This window comes from Coenobita brevimanus, chromosome 103 (genome assembly GCF_032717465.1).
Source record: "Coenobita brevimanus isolate Jiangsu-jjx chromosome 103, ASM3271746v2, whole genome shotgun sequence".
Taxonomy (NCBI): Eukaryota; Metazoa; Arthropoda; class Malacostraca; order Decapoda; family Coenobitidae; genus Coenobita; species Coenobita brevimanus.
In genome coordinates this window covers 36,024,973-36,044,050 of record NC_137056.1, presented here as the reverse complement: position 1 = coordinate 36,044,050, position 19,078 = coordinate 36,024,973, and positions in this window count along the sequence as shown.

Genomic DNA, 19,078 nt, shown 5'->3' with positions numbered 1-19,078 from the left:
TCCTTTCACCTTAACCCGGCTTGGAATGACCTTCTGTCCATCTTAATTAACGCTGGAATTAAGATGAACACAAGAATATGATACCAGTTCACGAAGATTGCAATGGAAAAGATGTAAACATTATAGAGCTGAAGTATTTTATTTGTACTACTGGACGACATGAAATCAGCAGTAAAATGAGGAAAATCAGGGTTAAGTTAAGCTGAAGGAATTGATATTGAAGTGGAGACACCTTTATGTAACTGAACAGGCGGTACCGGTAGTGCATCACGACCAGGTAACAACAGGTGCAGTGGGACAGGTGTACGGCTGTGTGGGTGACGTGCATTCCTGGTTCCAAAATATATCATGAAAAAAATATATATATATCTGCAGTATGAAGCTCCAATTATTGCACATTTTCCACAGACTGTTGGTATGAAGTGAAATTTATGGGCCAAATTTATACGGTAGACACTAGCCATGAGGGGGTCAGTGTCTGGGTGAAGCTACTGTATGTGGGTGAGTGTTGGGGTGTTTCAGAGTGGAGGTGCTTGGATTAGGACAGTCATAGTCTGATAGTAGCTTAGGTATTTTGGCCTGTTTGAGTTAGTTTGAGCTAGGTATCTAAATTACACTATTAGGGTTACGTTAGGCAAGGTTAGATAAGGTTTGTTAGGGTGTGGATAGGAAGTAGGATTAGTTTGTCAGGATGGAATGTTTGGCTAGGGATAGGTTGGATTAGATCAGCTTAGACTAGGATAATAGGTTCAGTTTTAAGTTAGATTGGGTCAGGTTACTTTGGATTAGGCTGTTTGGAGTTAAGTAAAAGATCATTAGTTGTCTTAGTCATCTCTGGAAAAAGACATAGCGTACGGTATGCTATTAAAATGACATACACTATAAATGCACCCCCCACCCCCGTGCCCCTCTTGGTGACGGGTGGTGAAGCGTGTACAGTCATCCGCAAAAATCCTGTCCTCCATCCCAGCCCCCACCTCCACTCCCGAACACCTAGCCCTCCTGATGCTCGGTCCCCCCCCCTCCCCCGCCTTTCTCTCTCTCTCTCTCTCTCTGTCTCAACAAAATCGTGTGGAGGTAGAAAGAATAGCCACAAAAAGACGTAACCGGCGTGAAGGGGTTAAAGGGTGACTGTGGTGTGGGTAGAGGCCTCGAGGGAGCAGCTGGGTGGAGAAAGACACTATTACCTGCCACCAAAATCGATGTTTGCAATCAGGTAATGAAGCCACAATGACGGCAGGTGAGGGGAGGAGGAGGGGAAACAGGGGAGGGGAGGGGACAGAGAGGAGGGGAGGAAAGGAGGAAGAAGAAAGAGAAGAGGGAGAGGGAAGATGGGCAGAGGAAGATGAAGGAAGGAAGAAAAGGAGGGAAAGAAAAAGAGGAAAAGGAAAAAGGGAAGAGGAAGGATGAGACAGGTGAAATGGGAGAGATTGATGAGTGGAACTGGGGAGGGGAGAGGGAAAAATGAGGGATGCAAGAGGAGAGAAGGAAGAGGGGAAGTAGCGGGGGGGGAAGGAAGTGGAGGAAAAGGGTGACAACAAGGGAAGAAGAAGATGTGGAAGAGAAGAAGAAGAGGTATAAGAGATGATGAGAGGAAGAGCAAGGCTGAGTGAGATGGAATGGGAGAGGGAGAGATTGATGAGAGGAGTGGGGGAGTAGAAAGAGGCAAGGGGAGGGAGAGGATTGGAGAGAGGGTGAGATGAGAAGGGAGAGAGAGAGGTTGATGAGGAGTGGGGAAGGAGAGAGAGGCAAGGGGAGGGAGAGGATTGGAGGGAGGGTGAGATGAGAAGGGAGAGAGGGAGGCTGATGAAGGGGGAGGGGTAGAGGTAGAGAAGAGAACGGGGCAAGAGGCAGGAGATGAGAGAGGGGGGAGGGGGTAGTGGATGGCGGTGAGGGGAACAAGGGGAAGAGAAAATATAGGAGTGGAGGGAGAAGAGGCGGGGGGAGCAGGGGGAGGGGGAGTGAGTGGAACAACAAAGAGGGGAGAGTATAAGGGGAACAGGGGAGGAGAGAGGTAATGGAGAAGGAGGCGGAGGGGAAGGGAAGGGGGAAGGGGGTAATGAGGGAAGAGGGGGGTGAAATGAGAGAAGTTAGTGGAATAAAGGGATAATATAAAGGACGCAGAGGAAAGGGGAGGTAAGGGAGAAGGAAGGGAGGAGTAAGGGGGAAGGGTGGAGAGGGGTAGGGGGGAGGGAGGAGTAAGGGGGGAAGGGTGGAGAGGGGATGGGGGGAGGGTGAAGGTGGGGGGAGTGTGAGGGTCGCAATAAGACGACTGGTGAGGGGATTACCCAATATTGAGGTTATAATGACTCCAGCCGGGGAGGGGAAGGGGGAGAGGGGAGAGGGAGGGGGAAAGAGAGACCGAGAGGGATTTAGTGAGGGGGAGAAGGTGGGAGGGGGAAGGAGAGACTGCGAGAGGGATTTAGTGAGAGGGAGAGGGAAGGAAGGGAGGAGAGGATGGGAGTAAGGGGGAGAGGAGATCAGTGAGAGGGAGTGATTGGGATAGGGAAGGAATGGACGAGAGAGAGAGAGAGAGAGAGACGATTAGTGGATAAGAGGAGGTGAGAGACTCCGAGGTGAGGAATCAAGAGGAAATAAGAAGACCTGGGGGACCAAGGAGAGAGGGGAAAAGAAAGATCGATGGGAAGAAGCAAGGGGAGGTGAGTGTAAAATTGGTAATCAAGAAATGAAATGATGATACCATGTAGGAGGGGAAAAAGAAGGTAAGAAGAGAGAAGAGATGAGTGTAAGACTGACGCTGTAGAAATGAGATGAGGAGAATATTTAGAGGGAGGTTGGTAGACTTTAATATTCTCCTCTGTGGTAGTTATACAAGCCAGATCGATATTAACTGTGAATGATAAAAAGGGTATTATTCTGGTATAATGTTCAGCATAAATCGCACAGGAGGAGGTGCCACGAAACCTCCTATACCAGCGACACTTCGGCTTAGGACTCAGTGATCCTTTTCGTGGACACTCACCTGGTGGACAATCTCACCGTACTATATCATTGGTTTAGGACATTTCATAGCACTCTCTCCTTAGCGATTTACTCGACATAATACGATCTGATATTCGTTTGTATACTGTTTATATAATTACACCCGCGCTTGCGAAGAGAGCACTTGTGTGTGTGTGTGTTTGTGTGTGTGTGTGTGGTAACAGACTAACAGGGTTTTGATCCGATCTAACCAAAATCAGTGGAAGGGTTGAGGGACAGCCCATAAGGAAACCTGTTGTTTTTTAGAACAACGGGTCAAGTGTCAAGGTCACAGGGCTAGGTCAAATGTTGACCTAGCAAAATTATCTTAAATAGTTTTATTCAGTTTAAGGTAAACATGGAGGAAGGGTTAAGGGTAAGGCAAGAATGAAGTGAAACTATTTTGAGAAAACTCAAAGGTGAAGGTCACAGGGCAGGAACAAAGTCCGCCCCGTGTGTGTGGTAAGAAAACAAAATCCAGTTTGACTAAATTTGGTGAAAGGGTTGAGGGCTAGGCAAGGAGTAAACCAGTTGTATTGAACAGTAGGTCGAAGGTCAAGGTCACAGGGCAAGGACCTCTTAAAGAATTTTTTATCTGAGGCTTAAGTTTGTAGAAGGGTTCAAGATATGGCAAGAAAAACGGATTCGAATTTGAGAACAATCGGTCAAATATCAGGGTCACAGAGAAAGGTGGAAGGCCAAGGTAGGGCTGTATCAACTCAAATGATTGCTTTTCTGATTTGAACCAAACTTTTTAGAAGGGTTAAGAGCCAGGAACCAACGAAGGGAATCAGTTTTGAGAACAATCAGGCAAAGAACAAGGTCAGATTTAGGCCTGCGTGTATCTTTGTGAACCAGGCAAGTAAAAGAATTTTTATCTGATTGAGGTCAAACCTGGTGAATGAATTTACGAGCATTTAAAAGATTGGCCAGAGGTCAAGGTCAGATGGCAAGGTCAACTTAAACATTGTGTATCTGATGTAGAGTAAACTTTGTGGAATGATTCAGGTTAAAACAAGGAAAAAGATAATAAATTTTGAGTACAATCATCCAAAATTCAGAGTCAGAGGGCAAGATCAAATAGAAAGGTCATTTGGCAGAGACACCTCAGACGCTTTTGATATCATTTGAACCAGAGTTGGTGAAAGGTTTAAGGGTTTGGGAAGAAGGAAGTCAATAGATTTTGAGAGTAATTTGTCGAAGGTCAGGGTCACAGGATAAAGACAAATACTCGGCCTTTAGACTAGTTGGTTGGCGCGGGTGTTACACTCAGGGTGCTCCTTTGTGTTTTAACACAGTCAAAGTTGGATCAGTAATAAAGACCTGCACGACGATATTAAGGTGTAATAGAAAAAAAGTCACTGAGGAGTAGGTGTTAGAGCAGCACCTGAAACAGTTATGATATAGTACAGCGTCAAGTGTGGCGGGTGGTTGGGTCTATGACGGGTAAAAAGCAGTATATATATAGACCCTCAGACCTATCCCACCCTGCAACTCTGCCATGTCAGAAAAGGCTGGGCAGGATCTAGAAATACGAGAAGAACAAGAATTTGGAAGCTGTTTGACCACTAAAATAAGCGTGATCAGGTCGGATGCGGGAATCTTCTTTCCACCGAGAGCCACTGGAAAAGCAAGGTTGGGTTAGGTTCGGTGGCTCTCAGTGACCCTCCGTGAAAAGACCGACCCTTCCTTACCATTTTTTTTTTTCCCCTGCAGACAAGACTTTGATATTCCTTTAATTTGATTTATGTACCGTACCATACGTCGATGCCAGGAAGACAGGACGAAAATACGGTACAAGAGAAAAATAAAGTGACCCGTGAAAACACCGACCCCGGCAAGGTTGGCACACCTTTTTTTTTTTTTTTTTTTTTTTTTTTTTTTTTTTTTTTTTTTTTTTTTTAATAACAGAACGGAGGAAGGAAAAACAAATGGAGAAAAAAAAATAATCCATACACCAGATTACTGGTGTCCTCTGTTCATAAAATATCTGTAACAGTTAGACTTGAAGAGTTGTAGGTTGAAATTTGGAGGAAAACAACTCTGGGGAAGCGAGTTCCAGAGAGATGCAGTTCGGGGAATGAAAGAATTCTGATAGGCAGAAGTTCTGCAATATGGTTGAGTGACATTCCAGTCATGAGCGCTACCAGATGCCCGTGTAGCACGAGGGAAGGCATGGAGAGGTGGCACCATGGACGCAACTTCGTCTGAGCATTTGCCAAAAAAATATCTGTAAAATAATGCAAGGGAGGCAACATTCCTTCTTACTTGCAGGGGAGGTAGTTTATATGTAATGGCAGGGTTGTTAATGATTCTAACAGCTTTATTCTGAATTTTGTCTAGTTGCCTTAATGCAACCTCTCCACAACCATTCCACAAGGGTGAGCAATATTCAAGCTGAGAGCGCACATGACTCTTATAAATTATAGCTAACTGCTCATCGGCGAAGAAGTTACTGACTCTGTACAATAATCCAAGTTTCTTTGAGGCGGTTTTAGCAAGTGATCTGACTTGAGAGGTCCAGCTGAGGGCACTGTTAAGTGAGACACCAAGAATTTCAATACTTTTGGAGATGGGAATATTAGTAGCACTGAAGGTAATGTACGAGTCTGGTAATATCTGTCTATTGGTAAACTGTATATATTTAGTTTTACTAGCATTAAAAGAGACAAGGTTGTTTTGTCCCCATTCACTGATTGTAGATAGATCTTCATTTATGGAGATGGCTGTATTGAGTTGAGAGGTAGAGATATTAGACTTTGTAAATGGATGTCTGAGTGTGAATGAACTATGTAGTGTTGAGTCATCTGCATATGAGTGAATGGGATTGTGAGTGACAGATAAGAGATCATTAATATGAACCAGAAATAGGGTTGGCGCCAGAACTGATCCCTGCGGCACGCCGGCGTTAATTGAGTGGAAATTCGAATATACATCATCTACTTTTACTCTTATTTTCCTGTCACTAAGATAAGAAGAAATCAAAGGAACAAAAGACGTTAGTCCATAGCAAGGGAGTTTGGACAGCAGGGAACGGTGCCATACTCTGTCGAAAGCTTTAGAGATATCAAGAGCTACTGCATGAGTTTCTCCAAAAGATCTATTGATTGATGGATGGTATGAGTTAAAGAGATTGAGTATGTCAATGGTGGATCTTTCGTGGCGAAAACCGTATTGTCTATCATTAATTAAGTTGTTGGATTCAAGATGTTTAACAATATGCTTATTAATTAAAGTTTCAAATACCTTACCAAGAGAAGATGTGATAGCTATTGGTCTGTAATTGGAGGGTCAGACGAACTTCCTTTCTTCGGAACTGGGTGGATATTGGCTTCTTTCCATGAATTTGGGAATAAAGAAGTACGTATGCATAGTCTGAATAATTTAGCTAGGACAGAGGCAAGTTCAGGGGAACACTTTTTCAAAACAATTGGCGGAATTCCATCTGGACCTGGAGCTTTGTTGGTAGGTAAATTGTCTAGGATGGATTTTACAAATCTTGTCTGTATTTTAAGTGGGGCAATTTCGGGAGAATCAGAAGTTCCAGTACTGAGACATTCTGGCTGGTATCATCTATGGTAGAGTTTCTTGCAAAGGTACTAGCAAAGATATCTGCTTTCCCACGTGGGTCATTTGTAATATTGCCATCTGAAGATTTTAGTGGGGGAATGGAATATGACTTGTTAAAGTTATTATTGAAAGAATTAAGAGTTGACCAGAATATTCTATTGTCATTAGGGTTGTTAAGTAGTTTTGATGCTTGCTTTTGAAGAAAGTTTGATTTAGATAGATTTAATACAGCTTTTGCATGATTTCTAGCAATTTTAAATTGGGAGAGTGATTCAGGTGTTTTGATTTTAAGTAAGAGTTATATGCTAATGACTTTTGGGCTGTTGCTCTGGCACAATTGCCATCAAACCATTTTGGAGAGTTTGATCTTTTAGTGAATTGTTGACTTGGTATGAATAAATCCATACCAGCTAGTATTAAGTCACAAATGTGGGACTGGGTAGAATTGGGATCACTAGAGAAGAAAGACTGCCATGGAACATCAGCAAGATAATTTCTAAATCCATCCCAGTCTGCCCTGTCAAAGTGCCATCAGGGTCACCCTGACAGGTTCGGAATGGGGAGGTGTAGGAGGGTTAACTAATGAGGCTTTGATGAGATTGTGGTCAGAGGATCCAAGTGGTGACAGTACCTCTATCCTGTATTGATCTGGATTATTTGTCAAGAATAAATCCAAGAGATGGGCATTATGGTCAGGGTTATCAGGTATTCTGGTTGGTTGCTTTACCAACTGGGTGAGATTAAACGATTCCGCAAATAGCTCGCATTCTAGACCAGCGTCGTCAGTCCGGGCAGAATGCAATAGCCATTCAACATTGTGTATGTTAAAATCACCCAAAATGGTAATTTCATTGCCAAGGGCAAGGTCAAGGTTACTCAACTGAGTGGATATGGAATCAAATACACTGGGTTCCGAAGAAGCATTGGGGGAACGATAAACTACACAGATATATTTGGTAATGTTTTGGCAATTTAATTTATATAATGAGTAATCAAAACTGGATGAAGTGAAGTTTAAAATAGTATCAACTGCATATTGGGATTTGATATAACCTGACCTCATAGTTCTGGATCATGAGCTGTTTGAGTATCGCGCGCTAAAGTTTCTCTTCACAGGATGATCACGCATACATACATACTGGTAACTCTTAACTTGTAAACCAACTGTAACCTAACGTAACCTGACGTAACGTAACCAAAGCTGACGCAACCCAACCAACCGAATCTTACCCGACCCACCCGTATCCAACTTAGGCTAACTTAGACCTACCTTGAAAAGAAAAAGCGCCCAGCCTAAGACTAGTCCTTAAATATGCCTTCAGGTCACCTTCTTTCCCACCTTCCACCCCCTCTGGAGGCACCACACCACCTAACCACGTCACACCACACCCCATGGCACAACACAAGACCACACCACACTACCCTACCCTACCCTACCCTACCCTACCCCACCCTACCCCACCCCACCCCACCCCACCCCACCACACCCCACCCTACCAAACCACACCACACCACACCACACCACACCACACCTCGGGCCGGCTTGGGAATGTTGCCTCAACTAATCTGGGCGCACAATACCCCGTGAGAAAATGGAGCTTAGGTTGGCAACATTGCAATCACTTTTTTTTTTTTTTTTTTTTTTTTACGACACTTACTTATCATCCCTGTCTGTATGGTACCGTAGCCTACTTTCCCTCATCGTTCACCCCCTTTCCCAAATTCCTGCATTCCTTATTCTGTGCCCTTTCCTTAGACATCAGGTAGTTTCGCAGTGGCAATGAAAATCGTCTATCGTAAGCAAAAATAGGTGAGCAGGTCCTGTATCGTAAGCAAAAATAGGTGGGTAGGTCGTCGTCGTAAGCAAAAATAGGTGGGTAGGTCGTCGTCGTAAGCAAAAATAGGTGGGTAGGTCGTCTATCTTTAGCAAAAATAGGTGGGTAGGTCGTCTATCTTTAGCAAAAATAGGTGGGTAGGTCGTCGTCGTAAGCAAAAATAGGTGAGCAGGTCGTCAGTCGTAAGCAAAAATAGGTGGGTAGGTCGTCTGTGGTAAACAAAAGTAGGTGGGTAGGTCGTCTATCGTAAGCAAAAATAGGTGGGTAGGTCGTGTGTCGTAAGCAAAAATAGGTGGGTAGGTCGTGTGTCGTAAGCAAAAATAGGTGGGTAGGTCGTGTGTCGTAAGCAAAAATAGGTGGGTAGGTCGTGTGTCGTAAGCAAAAATAGGTGGGTAGGTCGACTATCGTAAGCAAAAGTAGGTGGGTAGGTCGTCTATCGTAAGCAAAAGTAGGTCGGTAGGTCGTAAACCGTAAGCAAAAATAGGTGGGTAGGTCGTCTGTGGTAAGCAAAAATAGGTGGGTAGGTCGTAAATCGTAAGCAAAAATAGGTGGGTAGGTCGTCTATCGTAAGCAAAAATAGGTGGGTAGGTCGTCTGTGGTAAGCAAAAGTAGGTGGGTAGGTCGTCTATGGTAAGCAAAAATAGGTGGGTAGGTCGTCGTCGTAAGCAAAAATAGGTGGGTAGCTCGTCCATCGTAAGCAAAAATAGGTGGGAAGGTGGTCAGTCTAGATAGCCTACCTGGGTTAGTGTTCTATTTTGTACCATTCACCGTAACATTTAAGGATAATATGAAAATAGTAAGGAGATAGTAGGAAAGTACCGGCATGTTTATGAATAGTATGTATATGAGTAGGAAAGTATATGTATGAAAGTATGTATATGATTAGGAAAGTATGTGTATGAAAGTATGTGGTGTATGCTGAGGCTTAGAGTGGCTGGGGGGGAGGGGTATTGTAGGTAGGAGGGGGAAAAAAAAAGTCATCCTAATCTTTCCTTCCGATGCTAAAACCGTGTATAGTATCCTGTTGGCTGGTTTTTACGGCATGCTGATGAAACGCAGCAGATTATGAGAGAGGGAGAGAGAGAGAATTATAACAGTATAAAATAAAAATTGCTTTATTCAGTCACTTTCACTACGCTGATGCATTTTCTTCAATGTGTATCCCGCAAAACGATATTGTTCAGCTGAAAAAGATATTGTTGAATGAATTATCTGTCAACACTTTCAAAAAAAAAAATAATGCAGGTTAAATTAATGTCCTTTCCTTGTTCTTACCTGTTCGCAGCGTATCCAGGTACCCTCGATGATATCATGTGGACTTTCACGCACAAACGTAGCCACCCCAACAACACAAAACTATTCCCCATGCTCTTGTCACCCTCTGTTAAAAAAAAAAAAAAAAAATCACATCTCTTTGCGTGAAGCACTGGGTGGCGGCGGGTCACTTCCCCTTGGACAGAAAGTGGTGTTCCTTGGCCCTACGGAGCAGTTGCCCTTCGAGACCGTAAAACTCAGCTTGTACGTGGACATAGACCCGCCTACCTTTGTCAGGCATATGCAAGTCGGCACCTGCAGCAACATACACCTCAATGTATTTTATTTCAGATATCACCAGATCACTTTATTTAGTTTAAGAAGGAGATACCTGAGTGTGAAAACGATGTTTATATGCGATGATTTCGTTTATAAAAAGACGACACTTATATCAACGCGGATGCAAAAACTACTGCACTCGTCCTCCTCATGAGAACCGCACACACACACACACACACACACACACACACACACACACACACACACACACACACACACACACACACACACACACACACACACACACACACACACACACACACTCTCTCTCTCTCTCTCTCTCTCTCTCTCTCTCTCTCTACCCCAGTTCATTGCGTTCATTACCTATTTCCTATAGCCTACCACACTCCCTCACTTCTAACCCCTTCAGTACGATGACTTTTCGCTTGCTCTGGTTTCTGAGAGTCGATTCTGTGCTGATTGGCGACCTGTGATATCGGAGTAGTTGGAAATAATCTTCGTTTCCCTCTAAGAAATGGACGTTCAGTAACAGAGAGCGTAGTGAAACAGAATGACAGGGAAGTACGGGAAAGGGTACAGCAAGGGGGGAAGGTTGTAGGTGCATTTGGGGCAGTGACAAGGAATAAGGAGGTGTGTAGAGAAGTACTGTAATGAAGTCGTTTCATGAGAATATTGTGATCCGCGCACTGACGTATGGAAGTGAAGGTTAGACTTTCTTGGAAGGACATACGTCAAGATTGAAGGGAATGGATGCGAGTTATAAATATGAGAGGGGTGTGTGGAGTCACGTGGCGAGACAGACAGACAAATATGGAAGTTGGGGAGAGTTATGGTATTGGTGTGGATGTCCTGGAAAGCTTTAGGAGGCATAGAAATGGTTTTCATCTGTCTGTACACATAATAGATAGACAGCTACCGAAGGACGATTTTATTCAGCTTAGTAAGGCATCGCTCGTAGTGAAGAGGTTAAGCATTTATCCTGCCTCTTCCACACCCTCCCTTCTTTCACTCCTTTCTCTCACCCTGCTCTCTTTCACTTGTAAACCCATTCCCAACCTTCACTATCTGCCCCAACCCTTCACCCCCCCATGCACCCTACCTATAAGCAATGCAGGTCACACTATGCAGGTAGGAAGAATGGCAAAGGTCTACAGTATAGGTTAGGTAGGGCCCGTCCCCCCGTTTATCATAGTGCTCGGTGAATGTGTGGCGGGCGGGGAGGACGGGGGGGAAAAAAAAGTAGTGCGGAAAAAAAAAGGTGTTTAGAGATGCATCCCTGTGAATTTGGTGGTGGTGCATGTGGGGTGGGAGTTGCAGATGCAGGGTAGGGGTTAGGCCCGGGTTGCATCTTGCACTGCCACAACCGACATCGCCATTAACCCTTTCACTGCGAGGATGTGTTAGTTTAGTTTATCCTTGCTGCCTCCTGACAATTTTAATGATCTTCGGAATGATGTATGGAGGTAAGGCCTGGGTTGCTGTGCCATTATAGCTCTCACCATTAACTCCTTCACTACGATGGTGTATTTGTTATATTGCAATCTGCAGACGATTTTATTCAATTTCGAAATGACGTATAGCAGTGAAGGTGTTCGTGAAGGCAATATCTAACCCTTCTAGTTCTCTCACACAAGGAGAGTATGTTTTCACCCGTTTGTTTATTTGTTAGCAGGATTACTCAAAAATTGAAAGAGATGTGGACCAAATTTGGTGGGTGGATAGCCCAGATCCCAGGGAACAATCGGTTAGCATTTGGAACCGATCTGGTTCGTATTACAGATTCTGGATCCGGAAAACGCTTTTTGCGAAACCCTAATCAGTGATGAGAAAACCTGTCCATTATGAAGAGTGGTTTGGAAATTACGTTGATCTTCTCGGAGAGTTGTGCTCCACTGAGTGCCCCTGTAGTTGGAAAAGTTACCAGAGTGGAATTGTTTAGGAATATCAAGAATGAAATACAAGTTACGTCGCCCGGTTGAAGGGAGTTAGCTCGTAACTATTGCCCTCCCCTCTTCTCTGTCACTTCAGCCACCATAATAATCGAAGCTGTTATTGTACCACCATTTCATTCATCATAACCATAATTACATTTAAAACTAATAACATCTTTATCACCACCATATCATTCATCATAACCATCATTACATTTAAAACTAATAACATCTTTATCACCACAACGGCCGACATCAACAACGCAACCACCTTTACGATCATAGCTATCGCCACCATTTCTGTCGCCACGGTTACCATCACCACAACCATTATTACAATCAAAACCATTACTGTGCCAGAAATATCACCACACCAGTCACCATTACAAGTGGAACCACTACCACCATCTCCATCACCAGCTACCACAAACACTACTGCCACTGCCACCGCAACCACCACAACCATCCCCATCCCCACCACCACCGCCATCATCATCACAAGTAAACATCAAAACAGCCACAACTATCACCGCCATCATCTCCACACCACAGCCACCACCATCCCCACCACCACCACACCCATCACCATCGCCACTACCATCACCACCACCACCACCACCACCATAACAACCACAGCTATCACCACTATTATCTCCACGTCATAACCACCGCCATCACCACAAGCACCAAAACACACACAACTATTGCCATCATCATCACACCACTTCCACCACCACAGTAACATTTAACACCACCACCACCACCACCACAGTTACCACTACAGAAACAGCTAGCACCACTTCACCACCACCACAGCACACCACACCCTGACCACCTAACATTACCAAAGAAGCCATACTGAATAGGTGTTAACTTTCTACGCACCTGACCCACGTGGAGGTAAGAGCATCCAGGTGGAATAGTCAACACTCACAGAAATATTAAATCCACACAGGGGATTGTTAGTCAGCATGTAATTATAAGTTTAAAGTACCATATATGAATACTGATAATTGTTTACCATGCTTAAAAAAAAAAAAGGCCTTGACCTAATTTGATATTACCCCACTCAGAGGTAGGCTATGTGATTTTTAAGTATGGCATAAGTAGAGGGTTCCTAATCTATTAAGTGTGTGTGTGTGTGTGTGTGTGTGTGTGTGTGTGTGTGTGTGTGTGTGTGTGTGTGTGTGTGTTCTCAATGCACGGCCACTTTATAACAACGAAAACGTCATTCTCCGTAGCGGTTGACCTCCACCCTGACCAAGTTTTAGGCAAGGTGAGACGCCATCTGGTTTGCTACTTTGGACAGAGTTATGAGGCCTGTTTCCTAAGGTCCAATAGTCCTCTCATACACCAGCAGACCACACCACACACCCTCACACATCACCACTTGGGAATTAACGCCGAACCGTCTGTACTTAGAGGTGCTAGGGTTATCTCATTCAGTAATCGTGTTAGTGGGGTGTTCTTACGACGCGGAAGTGGGTCTTACGAAAGAGCGGTAGTGACAGTTGCAATGAAATGGACCTCTTCAGTTCGATGACGTGTATTTCGATCTTGCTGCTACCAGACGATTTTCTTCATTTTAGACTTTTGGAGCTGAAGGGGTTAGATAGAGCCATCATTAACCACGTCACACAGAGAACCTTCCTAAAGTTGAATGAAGCAATCGGGAGACAGCGAGAATAAAATATGAAAATGCGTCACCGGATTGAAGGAGTTAATCCAGTGCCTAATTACAGGTATACCGGTACCTTGCAACATCCGGGGTTGAATTCCCGATCATCCAATGCACAGTTCATTCCTGTAAGCACTATATCACCACTTCACCTAAATGACACAAAGCTTTTCTTCTGATGGAGTACTTTTAACGTTACTTTTAACCTCTTGTACTAGCGTTCACAGTAATACAGAAGTTACTCAAGAAACGTCAGCAGTGTCTGTACCGAATGTGTTGTTACGTCCCCCTGTACTAGTCTTATCGTTATAGTTAAAGAGTAGAAGGGCAGGTGAAGTGTTGGGAAGCAGACTCATTACTGTTATGTGTATTAGCTTTATTGTATTCTTTTTCCCAGACATGTAAAGCTCCTAAAGACAACTAACATTGTCATAGTTCATGTTATTCATATAGGAGTTGCAATGCTAACGATGGACTGTAGTGTAACCGTGGCAGTATGTTGGTGCTGGAAGGATGTAAGTTAAGATGTGGGTGAACAACACACTTTCCCATCGTCTTTCTCGTTCCTTGATTTTGTTGAACAAGTTTATCAAGTGTGTGTGTGTGTGTGTGTGTGTGTGTGTGTGTGCATGTATACTGTACATACTTACATATATAGTTACACCATATACGCCCTGTCGCTCTTTGTATAAGGTGTGGTATGGTGGTGTAAGAGGTCGTGCAATAATTGGTGCCCTTGCCACCCCACACCTCGGCGTGGGTAATGACGAAGATGACGCTCATCACCACGCTCATGACCCGCCCTCTCCACCAGGGACCACCACCTTTAAAAACAACGATGATGATGGGAAATAAAGGAAGGGAGAGAGGGAGAGACAGGGAGGAATAAAAATGGAGAGAATGGAGGGTGAGGAAAGGGGAGAATGTTATGGCTGCTCGTAAGAAGGGGAAGGAGGGGTGAGGATGGTATGGAGGGGGGAGGGGAGGGGTAGGGGAATTAGAGAGAGGGGTCGCAGGAGTTAGCGCAAGAATGTAAGATAAGGGAGACACAAATTTCATAAACTGGACTCGGAAAGATCGTGACGCTCTCTCTCTCTCTCTCTCTCTCTCTCTCTCTCTCTCTCTCTCTCTCTCTCACCCAGACTGGAGGAGAGACAGGTAAAAAAGATGGAGTGGGAGAGGTACTGAGAGTGAGGCTTAGAGTGAGAGAGATTGTGAGAGAGTTAGAAAAAAAAAGGTGAGCGAGAATATTTAGCGGAGCAGTGTGTGTGACTAAGTGGGAGGCGGTGAAGGTGGTGCAGGGGAGAGAGGCAGAGTGAGGAAGTGAGAAAGTGAAATACAAAGGGCAAGAGGAATTTAATCTGCCGGTGCAACAGTATGAAAGAGAGTGGTGGGGAGGGGAAGGTAGGAGGGAGGAAGGGAGAAAGAAAAGGGAGGGAGGAAGAGTGGGAGTAAGGAAGGAAACGGAGAGGGGTGGAAGGGGGAAGGAAGGATGGGAAAGTAAGGGAGGGAGGGAGAGGGAGAAAGAAGGGAAGAAGGAAGAGTGAGAAGGAGGGAAGGAAAGAGAGGGAAGGGAGAGGTGAAGGAAAAGGGGAATAGGTAAGGTGCAAAGAATAAAAACCCGGAACCTGCAAACGCAACGGAATGCAAGAATCACTTCAGCCTGCAGCCCACTGAGTTCACGTTCATATGAGCCTGGGGCCACAATAGCAACAACAAAAACAAGAATAACAACAACAATAAGAAGAAGAAAGCAAGAGTCAGCTGGGTGTGGGTGAGTTCATATGCGTTTACACAGCCACTCCAAACAGTATGCCACACTAGGGTTTGTATTCTTGGCGGTCAACTCCCTAACACCATTTCCTGAGCGATTTATTTTTGAATATGGCTGGGTAATATCGTTTTGTACGTTATTTATGCGGAGTATGGTGATATTTGAATGATTTAAGTAACACAGAAGAGGGTAGAAAGGTGTAATAAGCAAAATAAATCACTTAGGATGAAGTGTTAGGGAGAATATGGGTCTTTATGTGGTTGAGGCTGGTACTGATTCACGAAGATACTGAATCACAAGGAATATAGAATTAGAGATCCTGGAAGTATCTTAACTCCTGCAGTCGGGATTCTTTTCTTTTTCAGACGATTTCATTCAACTTAGGATAAATTTTTCGAATTCAGCAAAATCGTCTTGAGATAGCAAGGAATAATAAATAAATACGTCACCGGATGGATCAGGTTAGCGTGATACGATATGTGCAGGAGAGAGAGAGAGGGAGAGAGAGAGAGAGAGCATTATAAATTTAGTACGTTGATGCCTATTATACTTTATTTTTCTTAACGCCAGATTATTTTTAAAGTTTTGGAGACCTGTTGTAATGAGGGAGTTTGAATCAAGCTCTTGTTACTTTAAGGACGTCTTGGTAAATTATACTGGCTACCACTAAACGATTTTTTTTTATCATTTTGGGAAAGACGCCTGTTGTTTATGGCGTATAAAGAATTTCCATTAATTCCCTTCGTTTGTCTTTTAATTTCTTCTTGCAACCACAACATAATTTAGTGCAGGGGATTACTCTAGAAAGTCTCCCTTAATTCCATCCTTTCAGTGAGGTGGGATGAAAATACCTCAGTGAAATATTATTCTGATATGGACACATCTCTAGTACAAAAGGTGCCTGAAAAAAGGGAGTTTGGGAGAACGTGTGTAGTGGAGGGTTGTGGTAGGGTGGAAAGGTAGTGTGGTGGAGGTGGATTTGGGTGCGGTTCGTGCTGGGGAGGGGTGGTGAAGGTGGAGAGGTGTGACGTTACAGAAATGTGGTGAAGGTGTAGAGGTGTGGTGAAGGTGTAGAGGTGTGATGAAGGTGGAGAGTTGTGGTGAAGGTGGAGAGGTGAGGTGAAGGTGTAGAGGTGTGGTGAAGGTGGAGAGGTGTGGTAGATGTTAGGTACTAGTGGTTGAGACATTGGTAGTTGTGGTGTTCTTAGCAATTTTCACCTAGTGTCTAACCTTAAGGCACCTGTATTAACACAGTATCACACCTTTACCTTCACCATATCACATCATCATTAGCGCAAATTATACTCATTATTGTTGTCAGCAGTGATATAAAGTAGCTATGTGTTTAACAGTTTGGTGGTGTAGAGGTTAGCACGACCCAGATGGAATGTCACCCTTGCATGCGCACAGTCGATATGATCCGGAGGTGAATTGAGGTTTGTCAGTGATATGATGCCACTGAGGGAAGAAGGTTGTCGTCTTAAATCTACTGAACTACGGTCTCCTACACTCCGGCTCGTACCCCTTGAAGGAGATTATACATGTTTGGGTGTTGCTGTGTGAGGAAAAATATAGGTGAATAGGTGAACAATCATATTATCTCATTTTTTCCTTTCATTTCATGAGCGACAGCATCAGACCACACACACACACACACACACACACACACACACACACACACACACACACACACACACACACACACACACACACACACACGGCCAACTTGACGGTAGAGGCGAAACTGGAGCATTCTTCCCCCGTGTGGTGTTGTGAGGGAAAACATGGCTTCTTTCCCTGTCTGGCGGCCGAAGGGGAGCCAACTTTGAGCGCCTTCTTGTAGTCTACTCCGCCGGGGAAAATAGAGCGAGTTTTGTGTTGTCATCTCAGGGGAAAGTAGAGATGTTTTGTCTTGTCCTCCGCAGGAAAACACAGGGCCGACAGGGGAATTTTGGTGTAAGATGATGTTTTACGAATCGCTTCCTGGATTTTATGTGTGGAGAGATGCGTGATATTTCCCCCCTCATCCTGTACGTAAGTCAGCAGCTGTCATACGCGCTTGATGTATATGGTTAAAGTATTGATTCCTTCTTAACCCTTTATGAGACAGAGATTTTATTCCGCTGGCTGCCTAAAATGCTTAAATATCGCCCTGCTGAACGAGATGAACTCTAATCAGTGCTGTAAGTACGTCATCATCATTATCATCATCCTGACCTCTTTTCCCACTTAAGGATGGGATGAGGCTGTAGACACTGATTCGCAATTGTCTATCTTGTTTCACGCGCATCCAAATACGTTCATCTATCACATGGGGACAGTTTACATATTAATTTCCATACTCAGTAGCTTTTAAGATTTCCAAATGTCAGTATATTATCCCTTAGGCAATCCTTAGGAGAGAAAAAAGATCAGGATGGCGTGAAAATGATTACTTTTTTTTTTTTCAAGCTAAGATTTTACAAAAACTACAATGCCAAGTACCTGCGCTGACTCATTGCACCCTAACAGATTTCCTCTTCCTATTCAACATTGCACCCCGCCTTCCCAGCCTCTCTCCCCCTCCCCCTCCCTCACTCCAGCCTCCTGCATCCATATGGCAATGCAGGTCACACCCTTCCTCTTTACCTACCTACCTTACCTTTCCTCCCTCCCTCCCTCCCTCCCTCCCTCCCTCCCTCCCTCCCTTCTTTCCTTTCTCTCCCTCCCTCCCGTGACAATGCAGTTTATCCCAGGGAGTTCAAACCTGATCGATTTTTTTTAGAAGGTGAGGGTGTGGCTGGGAAATGGAGTGATGGGGGGGATTATCTGGCACTCACATACCCTATACCCCACAGAATCTTCAGGCCAAACTCCATAGTTCACACCTCCTAACTTACACACCTCATTTCACATCCCACACCTCACCCCCTGCACCCCACACCCTACTTGACATCATATACCCAACACCCATCGCCTCATCTCGTTGTAACTCATTATTGGGACATATCGCTGCACATACCTGCCTAAACTGTACGTACTGTGCCATCACGTGCTTTTCTGAGCAACCCTCCCCCACACACACAGTTTATATATATATATATATATATATATATATATATATATATATATATATATATATATATATATATATGTTTATCTATTTGTCTCTCGATGTAGCTGTATTCCTATTCTATATGTACTTATTCCTTCCTAAAACGACACATGACTGCATATTTTATATATATATATATATATATATATATATATATAATGTCTGTTTATCTATCTGTGTATCTATTTGTCTCGATGTAGTTGTATTCCTATTCTATATGTACTTATTCCTTCCTAAAACGACACATGACTGCATATTTTATATATATATATATATATATATATATATATATATATATATATATGTATATATATATATATATATATATATATATATATATATATATATATATATATATATATATATATATATATATTCAACAGGCTACACATGAATGCACACGCATACCACAGAGAGCATCAATCAGAGACTTACACACTCCCGCACACACGTATACAGATGCACCACATTCATGCATAAACAGATGTAAATGAGACTGTATGTTACTACCTCCCTCCCTCCCTCCCTCCCTCACCTCTTACACTGTCAGTTACAATTGCTACTTTCCCGAGTGTATTCAATGGATCTCCCCCCCCCCCTTTTTTTTCCCCCACACTCTTAAATTCTCTCTGTCTCTCTCTCTCTCTCTCTCTCTCTCTC